We start from the raw sequence: 13456 nt of genomic DNA on the forward strand, positions 1-13456 counted from the left end.
CTGTTTCTATATTTAATTTGAGTAGTACAAAAGTAGGATCAGTAATGTTAATAAAGTATATGACTATGTCTGTGATACTTTAACAAGTTTCATAACAAAATTAAAATACAAAAAAAAGTTAACAATTTTTTCTTAACTGTCAGTAACTTTTTGCCACTTTACATCAAACATTTGTACAAGGGGAAAATGGTGCTGGCATGTTTCATGTCTCAGAGATAAGAAGGTCAGAGGAGGCAGAGGAGCGCACAGGCATTCACTTGAAAGGCCTTTATCTGTAAAGTGAGTTTGTAAGTGAGAGCGAGAGAGGATGGAGCTCACAGTACAGAGGGAAACTGAGACGACAGCCTGCTCTAACACACCAGCTTGCTCTAAGAGGAAAACGATTTTATAATTTAGACAAGTGTTACTTTACCAGAGAGAAAACAGAATACTCATCATGCGGTACTATGAAACAAAAGTAAAAGTATCAGTGATGTAATCTAAATACTGTGTGTGATGTAACCAAAATATGAACCAATAAACCATAGTGTTTCCATTAGACTATATCAGAATTGTAGGGGCTGTATATACAATAAAAGAATCTCAGGTGAATGAATAGATAAAAATAGCATATATTTTGTTGACTTTTTTCTTCACCATTTTTGGTAGTTCCTCCTCTGCACCTCACCATGCATGTTGATTTTGTGATACTAATAATGCAATGGTAAATTTTATATTTGTAGTTGTAATTTTTGTATAATTTAAGTTTATCTCTTACTGTTTGCTTGTGCCTCATGATGAGATCATTTTTACTCTCTCTGTAAAGATGTGCACACCTTTAAAAGTAAATTGACTTTCTGCTGTTCTTACACTTTGCTGTTTGTGTGCACAGACTCCGAGCACCTCTTTGCGTGTCCCTATATGTTTGTGTGCGGTTTGTAGTTTGTGTTTCTGCTGCATGCTCCCCAGTAGAGGGCGCTGATTCTAACCACTATGTTCATTCCCTGTCAGTCCAGCCAAACACTTGTAGTGGATTTATTTGGAGATGCGATTTATTGCAGTATGGGTAATAGGAGGAACAGAACATCAGAGTTAATTGGGATATGCTCTTGTCAATAGAAAAAGGGTCTATGGAGAAGAATGAGATGGTTAGGGACATGTCAGGTCACCTTACATAAATAACTATAAAGCCACATTGTCCTTGCTGTGGTCAAATGAACCCTTTGTCCCGTTATGTCTTATGTCATGTCTGCTCTGTTGTGAGAGCTACCCCCTTCCCTCTCTCCCTCTTTCTCTCTCTCCCTCTCTCTTTCTCTTGGATTTAGGTGACATCATAGTAGTTTCCAGTAAAAGGCTTTGCAGATGCAGACCCTCCTCCTCCTCCTTCACACTCCCCTTTGAAATCACACAAGTTTCCAAAGAAAACAAAGCAGAATGTTATAAGTGTGTCAGGAAAAAAAAAGTTCACAACAGCTCAGCCTTTTTATGATGATGAACTTAGCAGAAGTGCGTGACTATTGTCTTCATGTTTTGTTTGGCACAATTTCTTATGATCAAGATGTACGGGGTTGGTCATTTCATACTTGATTAATACAATAACTAAACATTTCAGAATTGGGTCAAGTATAATTCTATAAGTTCTACATCTTGATATCCTGTCTGATATCTTTGGACTCAAGTTGTGAGTAAACAAACACATTAAAATTGTAGTATCATTGATGTGGTATCATTGAGGGGTTAGGTCTAAATTACGGGGTTAAGATTTTGCTTGTGACTCCAAAACATTTTCTCATCTGATGCAATGTGCATCCAAAATTCAGATTATTAAGTTTCTAAAAATGACAATTGCGAAGATAGTAACTCCAGCAATATAAGAATCTATTACAGTAGTACAATATTACATAAGGTCTAAGCACCTATAGCATTGCAAAATTGCCTTTATGGGGTCTTGTGTGTTCAGTTCATTGTTTCATTTGAACCTGTTCAAAAAGCCATGTAAAAGCAAAATGTCACTTGCTATAATATTTCATTATTGGGGATATAATAAACAAAAATACCCCCTAAATATTGTTTTTCATGCCAAGCTGCACTACAGGGCCACATCTCCATCTGGGATCAGTTAGAGCGTAACAGCAAAGCTTGGATTATCCTCCCTGAAGTTATTATGACTCATGCAGTATGGAGGTATTCAGGTGCCCCATTGCACACAACAGTTACATTAAATTAGCTGCGTCCCTCTTATGTCCCCCTCCGTCTTCATCATCTTCCCGGGCCCCAGTGCTGACCCCCTGGACCTAAGCCTTTCTAAGCCCCCAGTCGGTGAACCGGTCTGGGCTGGCTGTCTGTCTGACCCCCTTCTAATGAGAGGTGCACCATCTGTTGCTCATGCTAGGCTAACATGCCACGAAAACAACACAAAGAAATCAATAAGGCCTGGGTGCTTAAGAATAACCTTAGGTCAAACAGTTGCTTACTATGCAAAGTAGTACTTATAAACAAGAATTACAGAACATTTCTAACTGGACCTTGTCTTCTGTCTGCATAGATACATCAAATGGACACAGGCAGTGTGTATTTCAACTCTAATTGAACATGCAGAGCCATCTGCCATTCACAAGTCAAGTGAGAAGTCTGTGCGTTGTAGGAAATTGCGTAAGCGATCAACAAAGGTGTTAGTTTATGTGTTTTGGCAGAAATGTTGCTATAGCATTGATTTAGTAATGTGTGAATGTTTGAACTACTTCCAAGCTGTTATGTACGTAAAATGTATTTGAAAACATCATCCTTTGAGTCTATCCTCTCTCCTCCAAATTCAGCATAGAAGATAAAATTAATATTTGCACACTAAGTATATAAATATAAACAGTATGGATCCACATTTAATCAATAGAGATAGACTGATATATATCGGTTGGCTGATATTTGGACTTTTTTAGCATATCTGCCTCAGATCTCAGTGCAGGCCATAAATATCGGCAGACCTTAGTGGCCATTGGTTGTTCTGTATTGGCATCAGCATTGGCCTTGAAAAAACCCTTATTGGTCAAACTCTAAATTTAAACAATGAAAAGTTTGCACGAACTTGATGAAAAGTCTTTGAGAAATTAAAATCAAAGCAAAGAACTGAAAATTGTTTGATTGTTACAACCCAAATTACAGATGTAATCTGTTTTGACTTTAACTTGGTCCACTTTTGGGGTCAAAAAAACATGCAAAACTGCAAGAAAGAGATTTGGGAAATTTAAAATAGATCCTTCAGTGTAAGTTAAACAAATACAGGATGTCTGTGCTGGACCCATTTAGTGCCTCTTTGTTCTTTCTGACCTCTGCGTTGCCATAGTTCCCAATCTGCTGACACACTGCTGACCACTGATCTTAACACCCTAATGCACACATACACACTTAAATACCATTTTCCAGCAAGCACACTAATTATGGCACTACCCAATAGCAGCTTGATCCTAGTCATGCGTTCTGCTTAATTCTGCTGGCCTTTGGTTAGCGGGAATGGCCTATGTGAGTGCTGTAGGTGGAGCCCCAAGCACACAGCCTTCATCACAGAGCTGCTAAAACCATAAACCAGGCCAGCTCAAAGAAGTGGCTCTACACAGCGGGCCCCTCTGCCTCTTCACCAGTAAACAGTCGCACGTGCCGCTGTGGGCCGCACACACACACCACCAGATGGCAAGATGAGTTTCTGCGCCAGTGGACCGCCCTGGGACAGTGACTCCCTCCTCTCATTGATGCAACCCCATATTGACTTTTCACACCAGGACTATTGTGGTCATCTAATTAGGGCACAGATCTCAATAGAAAAGTCAACAAAGCTGTAGACTACACCAGGATGTTTTTACTGCAAGTCCGTAAACACCAAAGAACATTATAATGGTTTCAGAGGAAAAGAGAAGTCGGGGTGTCCTTAAATAAAGTAAAGCAGTGAACAGTGTACTGTTGTCAAAACAGATGAAGCCTGCTACAAATACATTAAGGAAAGGGGAAGCATAATACACATTTATTGAGCTGTACCAATATTGTATTGTATTATTATTATTTTAAATGACCATCAGTGCAGGTGAATGATATTAAGAATGTCAGTAAATAAATAGGAGGGTTGGGGGTTCACCAGACCATGTCCTTGGGCAAGACACTCCAGCCACAATGTCAGCTCAAGTCTGTATTGCATTTATATAATTACGCCTTATTTGATACCAATCTCTTGCTACTTATTTTGAATGTATTTCTATTTTTGCTTTTTGTTATTATAATATATTGTAATATGTGAGCTGCTGTGTACAAATAATTTCCCTTGTTGATCAGTAACGTTTGTCTAAGTCTAAGTCTGAAGCTGCTCGCAACAGAAAAGAAAAAAAATTATAAAAGCTTCAATTTCAAAATCAGAATACATAAATTTGAATCATTAATGTCTTCTGCATGTTTCCCCATTCTTCGCTGTTCATAACACATATTGTTTTATTATGTTATGCAACTTTGTCCGAATCCAAGTTCTCTTTTTTTCTTAAGTTGTCCATAAGTTGCGTTTGCGTCAAACTGTGAATGAAAAGGCACGTAGGTCACTGAACTGGTCTTGTCCGGTTAAATGAATCACTGGTTACTGTCAGATCTCCAGTCATCCAAACAGAAAACAGAATCCAAAGTGTGGTGAAATATTGGGACGTCACACATCATGGGCCCAAACGTGCACTTCTCAGTTTGAGGAGGGAAACAGGAAGAAGGACTGCTCACTCAGCCTTTTTACTTTTGTTCAATGGAAAACTCACAATCATCAACATTTACTTTCCTCAATTTTTTTCTCCTCTGGAACTTGTTTTTTCCTGCAAATGGACACTTCTGCATTTCTACAGAATGTCTGAGGTTATTGAACTATAATAGTTGATAGTTGCGGTTTGACGTCAGCTAACTGCGGATAGTGCACAAGAGCTCGTGCAGTTTGACAGCATTAACCATCATTATTGATTTACAGATGAAGTTGTATTAATGGATCCAGTCAATGTTATATGTTACACTGGGATGACCCTTTGTTGTTAACGTCCACTCTCACTTCTACAAATCAGGTTCAGATTTGGTCATGTTCGTCAGCATTGTTAACCCTTTTCCCAATTTCATCACATTTGTACATTCATGAACTTCCTGGCACGTTTTGGGGAGGAGTCAAGTGGCACAGTGGATAGTGGCAAGAACACTGATCTCACAGCAACAAGGTTCTGTTTGATTTCTGGACCAGGTGGGGCCTTTCTATGTGGAGTTTGCCCCAGACACCTGTTTAATTTTGAGACAGTCCAGAGCTGCTTATTTGCAGCGCACGTCTCTCAAATGAAGAAACATTTTCCTTAAATTTTCTTATATCATTCAGAACAAAATAACTTATTTTATCTCATGTTATATTTCTCTTATTGTCACCTGTCTATCACACTCATTAAAACTGTAGGACACAGTACCAGACTTTGCATATTTGTAAAATAGTCTAAAAGCATGTAGTCTTAGCTCACCAGGCAAGAGTTTGCATGTTGTCCCCATGCACAACCTAGCACAACTTGTCCCTCAAGGTAGTCCTGTTCATAAGAGTCCCCAGGCACAGCAATTACGGCTATGTAAACTGGACAAATTTCAAAACAAGAATTTAAGAATGTCTCGAATTAAATTTTAATGGGATTCAAAGTCAAGTTCTGTCAAAGTAATAAAACTGAACTATGGACCTACAACTGTGAACCTGTCCAAATACACCTACTTTTATGAGTTTTGTTTATCTCTCAGTTGGTTTCATAACCTCTTGATGGTGAAGAAAAGTTAAGTAAGCCACAGAAGGACAGTTATTATCAATTGTTATCAGGAACAATATGACAAGCTTAGTGTGTTTGGTGGGTCATTCCTTAAACATTATTTGAACCTGTATCTTACATAATTCTGATTCATAGGTCTGTCCAATACCATCAAGGCAGCCACACATAAGACAGGCACCTGGCAGAATGATGTATGCAAGATGATCCCAGCTTTTAGAGTGCCCTCACATCCAAACTACACTGTTAAACAATGAGAGGAAACAGGACCACACAATTTGGAAGACACGTCAGTCAGGATGTCAGATACGCAGCGCCAGGGGATCTTCTCCAAACACACGAAAAACCACACAAAAACCACAACACACTGGAAATTATTCATTAATTTAACATACAATGCTGACTGGATATACAGTGTCAATTAGATGGGTTTTAGTGGCCTAGTTTGCTATTCTGATCCTGCTTTGGTTTCACTCTTTCCTCAGCACATTGTAAACAGCTTTTTTTGCTCTCGTCTTATTAGAGTTGGAGCACATATGCATGCAATTATCCACTGTATACTGTATAACATAGAATAAGCTGTCACTGAAGTGGGTTTTTGGTAATAAACGTTATAATGACAAAACTAACTGCAAACGGCTAACCATCTAACCACTGTAAAGTGACAGGTCAGCAGCATACTGGTCATGCTGTCCTGTGTAATTTTAATTCTGGATAACTGTGACTAATAGCTTTGGGAAATGAGGCGTGCTGTACATGCCTCTCACACAATGTACAGTGGGCAATAAAAATATGTTATATAGCTATAGCTAATTGCCCAGTATTTTCCAGTCTTATCAGAAGCATTGCTGTCCTTGTGGTCCTAATGTTGATAACTCACATTACAAAAATAGAGAAGAAGTCATAGACAAACAAATATGGCAATCATAAGCAAAAGAGTCAATGAGAAAAAAGTCCATGAGAAAAAAGTTTTGATTAATTATGTTAAGTGTTATTACGTTAATTAGCATTTTAACTAAAGCTTTAATTTACTACGAATGTTTAGTTAACAGTATTCATGGAGACATGAATACTATAACAAATTTGTACTGGTACTGGAGGCACCTTTTCTCTTCCATGTGACTAATAAAAACACATAATCATATACACATTTGATTTGAATACACATTGCTCCTAGTGTAATTGTAAATCCCTGCATTCCCACAATGAACAACCAAAACCTCATAAACAGACCTTGAATGAGACACATGCCCTTCCAGTATCTTCACAATATTTTTTCTATAGACGTTTTATCAGTGACTACAATGCTATGTTTCCCATCACTAAATGAAAATAGTGCCATGGTAACCAAAACAGGAAGCTTGGTGAAGGCCACATCTGAATAAATGTGAGAGTTATAATAAAGTACTGACCCAATGGCGCGGGCTGCTCTCCGGAGACCGGGCCTGGTACCGCTGTAGGGCCACCCCCCCTTCACCCACCAGCAGCAGGGGGCAGTCCAGGTCGGGGCAGTGGTGATGGGTCTGGGGTCCCATAGCCCAGGGCAGCAGAGTGGCCAGAGGGTAGTGGGAGATCATGCTGCCCACCCGGATCATCGGCCTGGGTGGCACGGATGGGGTCCACAGTCCATGGTCTGATCTGGAAGGCAGCGTGGATAGGAAACTCGAAACCTTGTGCTAGATGAAAATAAAAGCAGTTCTTGTTTGTCCTCTGTGATCACTTCTAACTCAGTGCAGGTCTATAGCTCTCAAGTCATTAAAGTCTATTGTCTCCCGCCTTCATTCTTTCTGACCCCTTACGTTGAGTTTGGTCCAAAGGGGGCGGGTTCTCTGGTGGGAGGTACCGCCCACTTCAAAGCCAGTGACTAATGAGAGTTAGAGAGAAGAGGAATGTAGAAAGAGGGAAAGACACAGGAAAACCCAGATAGAGGAAGGATGTTTGGGAAGAGATTTGTAGAAATTCCTAGTAATTAAAACTGGTTGGTAAAGTTGGTCATGTTTTCGTCAAGATCAAAATGTATTTGAATTTTTAGGAAATTCGATTTTTAAATGGAAAACATTTTCTTATATTTCCACGTAATAACAATATGCAAAAGCATGTTTAAGTTCAAGATCCAATAGTGGTTGGAAATATTACAGGTTCTGCTGGTTGGTGGTAAATAAAACTTTTGTTTTATTTAATTTTAAACATTTGGTTTAGATCTCATTTTATCTTTGCTTTGTCTTTCTTTATGGTTTAACCTTGTTTAATCCAAAATTCTACTAATCATAGACATAATCCTGGTCTGGCCCTCATACAATATTTAAGACACATTCTCTATATTTCTTCTGTCTTATTCTGATCTATATTAAATCCATATAATCTTAAAAACGTGACCAACACCTAATCTAAGTGGATTAAGGACAGTGCACAATGTGTGGCTTTATAAAGTTACTGATTCAGCAGCTGCAGCACACTTATTTTTCACAGGGTTCAAGGGTCAAACTGAAATAAATGTGTAACAATCATAAGACACAGAACTACTGTATTTGTGACGCTGTGGTACAACCTCAATTCATGAGGACCTGCCTGCCTTAAGGGGCCAAAAATCAGATCCCATGATGTAAATCCTTTATTATTAGATCAATGACATAAAAAATTAAGGTATGGGTTAAAAAGGTTAAGCTTATATTAGGGTTAGGCAAGTAGTAACTATGTTTAAGATTAGGATCAGTCTAATGAATCTAAGTCAATATAATGTTGAGGGGAAAAAAAAAACCAACATATATGTGTGTGTGTGTTTGTGTGCTTGTGTGTGTGGTGGGGGAAGGATTGGAGTGTTTAGAAGAATTGAGTTCAAAGATATTATAGCAATAAGAATCAGTCATGTGTAAAGGTCTGTTGTTTCACAGGAGAGGATTATGGTGCGACCAGGCGATCAGTGTTCCAACAACAACAGGACCATTTTATGTGATTTGCAGAGATACTGCCACTCAATTCAAATGTTTATAGCATCTGATCTATAATTTGTGTAGTATTATTTACCTGACAGTTTAAAGGAAAGAAGCGGCTCAGTCGTTATAGCAGTTGCATGTAGGTCATCATGGTCGCCCTCTCCACACTCACTCCACATCTCCTGCTGTACTGTCCTGTCAAATAAAGCCTTAGAGGGTACTGTAATAGTTACCATTTTTACACAAAATTTCAGCATCTAAGGGATTTGTTGCCAACATAGAGAACATGGAGAACAATCAAACAGGTGAAGAGTTGTACAATATACAAATATACTAACTTCTATAACATAATTACTAACTAAATACTATTTTTACATCATCTACTACATGTAAGTAAACGTTTTTCTTCAGCACAGTGTAACAGTATTTCTTCAGACTGTTTATAATTAAAGGTGTAAGACACTTCACCCACCTTATCTGGTGTGAATGTGGATACTTAAAGCTCATTGCAATGCTTCATGCAATGTCTAGTATCATTCATTGCAAAGGGTATCTCCAATTGCACTTAATAATTAAGGCATTATTTACATTATTATCAGCCTGAATCCAACAGTGGCACCTTGGGTTAATATGGTGGAAAGTGAGCAGAAAGTTACTTCCTATGCCCAAAGATGAAGATTTGCTAAGCACAATGAAGTGAATAATCTGCTACTGCAAAAACAAAAGGCCATCCGGTACAGAGTATTGCTTCACCCAAGAATGACTGAACTCATTTATGATTGACAGCTGTCTGCCTTAAAAACAAAACACTGATGTGAATATAATTTCTTTCAAAATGATGTATGTTGGTAATAATGGTAGTTGCAGCACCAGTAATAATATCACTAGTATTTGAAAACTGTAGTACACTGAGTACATATTTAGAGTACCTCTTCCACCTCTGTACTGCTCTAGTTCATGGCTTTCATCTGACTCAGCATGACTCCTCTCTTAACAAGCCAAAATGCCATAGACTCCAACTAAACTGTTATAAATAGCATTGAGTCATGGCTGCAGACTGTGGTCGGTGAGAAGAACATCAAACATTAAAATGCCTCTGTAATCAAACCAGATAAATCAAGTGTCATAGGGCTAAAGCCATTTTGACCTGAGTCTGCTGCTGGGAATGAATGGGAGAATGATAGACAGGAAGCAGAAGACAACATAGCATCATGTTGACACTATAAAAATATTCAAGTCATTTTGTTTACATTGTTGACCTGCTTTAAGGGTTGATAACAATGTATGTGAGCTCTTGGTTGGTAAGGAGAAGTATCTGAGTGTGTCCAGCAACTTTCTGTTTTGAGTTGACACAGCTGTGAAGGCTAAGCTCTGTAAACTTTCACAACAACTCACAATGAAAATCCCCTCAGCCTTGGACAGAATAAACAACTCCCTTCTCCTGTTTTCATTTGTCTGCACAAACAAAATGGAGAGGAAATATGAAATAGGGAGACAAAAATTGCTTTCTCATATAGTGTTTAAATTATAAAGCTAACTTTATTAAGTGTACTTAAAGGTGAACTGCCTATCTTTTGGGGGCACCTGCTTCTCTCCATGGAGATATTATTGCTTTACCAGAAATGATAATATGTAGAATTTCTCTCAGAACAGATATTTTATTGCTCAGCAATACCTTGAAAAACATGTCTTCTTACTTACTTTCTTACTCAAGTCTCAATTTTGCCTGGTGGTGCCACTTGGTTGTTTCCATGTACATTAAATGCCATACTATGGAATATTCTAAAAGAAAAGCAATAACATCTTTGTGTAGACATGCTGGTAGCACATCTTCTACCAGAAATGTAACTTGGTGCACCTTAAGCTACAGTTATTTTCTGGGTACTGGATCATAAATGAAATGTGTCAAATATGAGGAATAATAATTTATTTGCAAGATTTAAATGTCCTATATTATGCAAAGGGGGACTTTAAGCCATGTTAGAATGTTGTTACCTCATCAAAATACGCCTGGAGTTGTATTTTGTTTCATTCACACATGTTTGAGTAATTTAACATTAGTCTGTCTACATCTCCAAAGCTCAAAATGCTCTGTTCCACCTTGTGATGTCATGACTAGCATAAATCGAAAATCAGCATAATATAAGCCCTTTAAATCATTATTAGTATTTCAGCCTTTGAATAATCGTTGATAATAGACCTACGTACCTTACAACCAGAAGAGTGACAGAAGATGAAGTGTGGAAGTAACAGCAGCAGTAGCGGCTAATAGTAGGAATTAGAAGTGGTAAACATCAAGTGTAAACTGTGAAACTGTGCACAATTTAACTTAAAAACAACATATAGACCTACTCATTTTACAAGGCTATTTTACACAACAACACTAAAATGTATGTTTAATTTACTCTTCTATTTATGTGTGTACGTGAAGTTGAGAAGTGTTAGTTGAGTCTTTGAAGTGAGGATATCCAGGATCCAGAGGTGTCACGTCAGCTTGTGTCTCCACAGCTTTCTATTGCTCTCTGTTGGCCATTTAAGGTACTACAACAATGAAAGCCGCAATAATTGGTTAATTCATCATTTGTCCCACTGAATTTTTGAAATAGCAGCATTATCTTCTCACATACAAGCTATTTATTTTAGCTCCTTTCACAAATTGCATAAGGCATAGTTTGCCTATTCACCCACTACGAGTAAAACTGAGGGAGTATTGTTTAAGCTGAACACTGTGATATTTGTGTGAATGGGGCTTTACAAAGGACGGTAGCGAAGGGGAAAGAGGAGGCAGAACAATTTCTTTTTCATTTCCTTTTCTTTTCCTCTGTGTTTCGTGCGGGGGGAGCGCTGTGATGATTACGTGGGGGCCACAGCGGTGAGTGACTCATCCAAACAGTTTACACAATACTGTCACTCATAAACCACAGTGCACTGGCATTGGATTGCACTCTGTCCTTCTGATGGAAAGGGTAACACATGAAACATTTAATGGTGCAACATAACTTACACAATTCTCACTAGATCCTCTCTCACATGAGTCTTTTAAGTGGTTTAAAAATAGCTATGTGCCAATTATAATAGGCTATATTTGGCCAGATTAAACTTCACTGAACTCCCTTTGTTTAGAAGCTTTTGATACTTTTTGACTCTACTGTTTACATAAATTGTGATTTCATACCAATATATCACCATTTAATTCATTATTACCTGGGCAGCCATAGACCTGTTAAAAATGGGATTCAAGCTAAATTAGGCCAAAATGCATCAAAATGTGTAATATTATTGAACGGTTTATCACACAGCAAGTATACTAAGAGTAGTATTTAGTCAGAAAAATATCTGTCCATTAGGCTATAGAGTAAAGGACATCAACAGGTGGCCAGATGTTTGTCTGTATAGTCAGAACCTAAACTGTGACACATTATTGTGCTTGTCAGTAAATGCCAACATAAATGTCATATGTAAATGCTCTGCTTTGATGCTAATAACTTAAAAGCATGACGCATTTGTGTCGGGCACGGGTGGCGTTATGCTTTGGTGAGATAAGAAGAGTCATCTCAAAGTCAGGGAAGCAGACTGACGTATTTATAATATAATGTCCTGGTACAGTAAAGAGCAGTTTATGCCTCTAGCCTTTATCAGGATGTATTCCTCGCAAGGCTCCAACAGCACCAACATAATCTTTATTTGTGAGTCTCAACAATGTCAGAAAAAAAAGATATGAGATAAGGCAGAATATGTATGAGATGCCTTTGGAAGCAGGTGTGGTGTTGTTGGTAAGCTTTGCACAGCCCAACTGCAATTCCTCAAATGACCAACAGATGGAAGTGCAAATCCATGTCTTCAATGATCAACAGTGTCTTTGGCGTGTACTAAGGATAATTCAATCATTTTCCTTTTACTGTAATAGAGAAAGTTTGACATGCCCAGACATCTGACTTACAAGAAGTAAAATAAGATACATCACAAGTGTGGAGGGGGAGCTGGTTTCACATGAATATAGAGGAAATAATAAAGGATGTAAAATGGACTGTTTGCTTGCTGTCTTATTGCATTGAAAATGTTTAATGTTACTTTAACCCAGTGACAAAAAGCTTTTTCCTATGTGAAGTGAATGATCACTTGGTGACATTGAAGGTCTCTTAACTAAAACTCTTAACCACAACATCAAAACACATCATTCAAGGCCCTCACACTCCTGGGTAAGAAACCACACATGTTATGCACACAGTTACAGAGACAGCCTTCAGATTCCTTTATTCCTCAGCTGCCCATTAAAAACACAACTGTTCTTTTAAATAGCAATAATCTTTATAAACAACACAAAATAGGGTTGTTTGGTTTCACATTTTCAACAAAATGGCAGTTGTCTCAAATGTTACAGTCCCATGTGTACATCATCCAACAGATTACAAATGAGATCTTTCAGTAGTTTGGTTATAAGTAAAACTTTACACAGTGAAATACACTGACCAGGCACAACATTATGACCACTGACACTGAATGAATAACAGACTATGCCCTTAATAAGGAATTACAATGATTGTATTTTGGTAGCACAGGAGGATTGAATTTGTTGATGTTAAGAGCAAGAATAATGGGCACACAACTGAAATGTTTGCCCAGTATCTGTGACTCAAGAAAAAAAAAAAAATGAAGCAGATTCTGACAAAGCATTTGAGTACAGGACTGGTTACAAAAATAAAAAAAACATTAAACAACACAGTAGTCACAATGTTAAGCCTGATATGT

The 13456-nt window shown here is 38.0% G+C and overlaps 1 long non-coding RNA gene across 1 annotated transcript; it reads right to left on the minus strand.

Annotated features, from left to right (window-relative positions):
- Nucleotides 1-7197: 7197 nt before the first annotated feature.
- On the minus strand, nucleotides 7198-11076 carry LOC129412090 (uncharacterized). The gene is made up of 3 exons (XR_008633574.1): nucleotides 10916-11076; nucleotides 8799-8902; nucleotides 7198-7412 (listed from the first exon to the last, which is right to left on the minus strand). It is a non-coding gene; the product is annotated as an uncharacterized LOC129412090 (long non-coding RNA).
- Nucleotides 11077-13456: the final 2380 nt, after the last annotated feature.

This window comes from Boleophthalmus pectinirostris, unplaced genomic scaffold (assembly GCF_026225935.1).
Source record: "Boleophthalmus pectinirostris isolate CB_2022bp ecotype Guang Dong unplaced genomic scaffold, ASM2622593v1 HiC_scaffold_7, whole genome shotgun sequence".
Taxonomy (NCBI): Eukaryota; Metazoa; Chordata; class Actinopteri; order Gobiiformes; family Gobiidae; genus Boleophthalmus; species Boleophthalmus pectinirostris.